Source organism: Euprymna scolopes, chromosome 28, assembly GCF_053919585.1.
Source record: "Euprymna scolopes isolate OS-2025 chromosome 28, ASM5391958v1, whole genome shotgun sequence".
Classification (NCBI taxonomy): Eukaryota; Metazoa; Mollusca; class Cephalopoda; order Sepiida; family Sepiolidae; genus Euprymna; species Euprymna scolopes.
Genome location: NC_136509.1, coordinates 37,552,765 through 37,555,254, shown reverse-complemented (window position 1 = coordinate 37,555,254; position 2,490 = coordinate 37,552,765). Strand labels below are relative to the sequence as shown.

The 2,490-nt window shown below is 38.6% G+C and overlaps 1 pseudogene; it reads left to right on the top strand.

Annotated features, from left to right (window-relative positions):
* The first annotated feature begins 1,806 nt into the window (after positions 1 to 1,806).
* LOC145249829 (U2 spliceosomal RNA) lies at positions 1,807 to 1,932 on the top strand (annotated as a pseudogene).
* Positions 1,933 to 2,490: the final 558 nt, after the last annotated feature.

Genomic DNA, 2,490 nt, shown 5'->3' with positions numbered 1-2,490 from the left:
TATATATATATATATATATATATATATATATATATATAATGCGAAGCTCGTTTCTTTGTTTACAAACAGGTGGTTTGAGCACTGTAAAAGTGGTGGCGGATGTCTATTTAAATAGACATTCCGACGGGTTATTTGCGAGCGTCGCTTCCGTGGTCGAGTGAGAGAACTGCCGACTGTCAACACGACGGTTCTAGGTTCAATCCTTGATGAGTTGTGATATAACGGAACAGGTCTGTATGTCGATGACTACAAATAAATAAATAAATAAATAAATATATATATATATATATGTATTTTCGCTGACGTTGATCATCAAGTTAATATTTGTTATTCACAGATTGGATAAAATTGTCTACCTAAAGAAAACAACACTACAACTTTATTTTAAAACTTTTATTCAAAAAATTAATTCAGATAACTTGATTATGCGGTAGAGCTGACATCTTTCAATCACCGCCTCGACACGGGTCCGGAACTGTGAGCTCGACACAGGTTCGGAACTCAATTCGGGTAACTTCATTATGCAGTAGAATTAACATCTAGCATGCCTTTTCCACGACTGGAAGCGGGACTTCGACAAACACTCGGCGGATGGCGGCGATTAGGCTTGCTTTAGTGTTGTGGGGGTAATGTGGGTGATGTTCTCGATGAATGATCAAATGAAGTATTTCAGCGGCTCAGACCGGGGGAAGAAGGGGACAGTGAAAAAAGGGTACAAAGTTTTAGCACTTTTTCTGAAGCCAAGCCTCGGTCTTTTTGGCTATGCAGGTCGTATAGAGTCCTACTGCCAAACCCACATGATTGAACTAGGGGATCACCATACTCTTCAGCACATTCAGGTACAATTTGTTGTTTACTTTCAAGCCGACTTCGAAGATGTGAGGTGGCATGATGTGGACCTCACTTGAAACCACACCAAAGACCATAACTGTGGCCGGAAACTTTGTTTTCATCACCCTGGACACGTTCTTGTTATTCGTGGCATTTGGAGGTTCCTAGCAATGGTCCTGCTGTCATAACTTGGATCAGTAGAGAGCATGTGTTGTACAGCGGCGCATCTCTGCTCTCGATTGTTGAACATTGTGTTTCTTTCAGACATGATAGAAGATTCCTATCGCTCTTGGGATCTGTACACAACTGGCCAATCAGTAGATGGTTTGCAACAAAAAAAAAAAAAAAAAAAAGAAAAAAAAAGAAAAAGAAAAGAAAACTAATTTTCACCAAACGGAAGAGTAAACATGTCGTCTTATCTAGGGCGAAAATTTTATTGTCCCACCCTATATATTATTTGATATTTGAGAAAACCATCAGAAATACGTACCCAAATCCAAAGATCTTTTTTCTGTGCCATATTCAGGTTCATAATGAAAATAAAACCTTTAGGTATTGTGACATATAAAATCCACCAATTAAAGTGCATAGTGAATGTCCTTTTTAGCCGCGTGCAAGCGACTCTATAAGTCACTCCGTCGGTCGGTCTGTCGGTCGGTCTGTCCGTAAAACTTTTGTGCTTGGCCATTTTGGTTAAGATCAAAGGTCTGTTGTTAATAGATGCTGTTCTTAGCTTTTTAAGCTTTTCTTGGCCCTTTGGCCAAGACAAAGTGTAGTATCTGTTCCGGCAGATACTGCAAGCAAAGACCATATATGGGGGCAGCCCCACATATAAGACCTTGATCAATGTAGGGGCAATCAATTGTCACTATCCAGCTCCCCTACTCCCCGGGGGGTTGGTCCCCATTTCCTCTTCACTCGTCACATTAAAAATCGGCCTTGTGCCTAATTTGCTCGGTGGGAGAGCAAATAAATACCTTTTTCTTGGCCTTTTGGCCAAGATCAAAGTGTAGTATCTCTTCTTACTACGTGCTGTACTTATTGTGATATAAAGTGAGAGTTACTTTTCTGTATTAATTTAATGTAAATTGCTCACCCACTTTACAACCAGTCAGTCTCAAAGCCATTCAAGTCATTCTACAGATCATTCAAGTTGTTTTTGAAGGATTTCAGTTATTTATTGAGCATGCAAGTCATTCTTAAGGTCATTCAATTCATCTTTAAGTTCATTAAAGTCATTCTAAGTCATTTACTTTTTATTTATTTAAGTCATTTCAGCCCATTTTAGTTTATCTTTAAGAATTTCATATCAATCATACATTCACGCATTAATTCATTAAACGAGAGCACGCGACTAATGGCTATCGGCCTTGTTATAATGCAACCCAGAGAATAAACTCTTAGACACCCTCTGCCCGAATAATTTAAATGAGGTAAACAAATAAACAGCATATCAAAGGCGACTTTACAAAAGGCCGTTCGTGAAATCGTTAAAAAAACTGTTAGAATCTCTCACTCCCCCCTCTCTCTGGCCGAATAATATGAGATAAGTAAATAAAAGCATATATAGGGCGAACCTCTAAACTAATAAAGGCCGAGGTAATATTTAGAGATAATTAAATAAATCTCACAATGAATATACCTTGTGCCATACCCAGT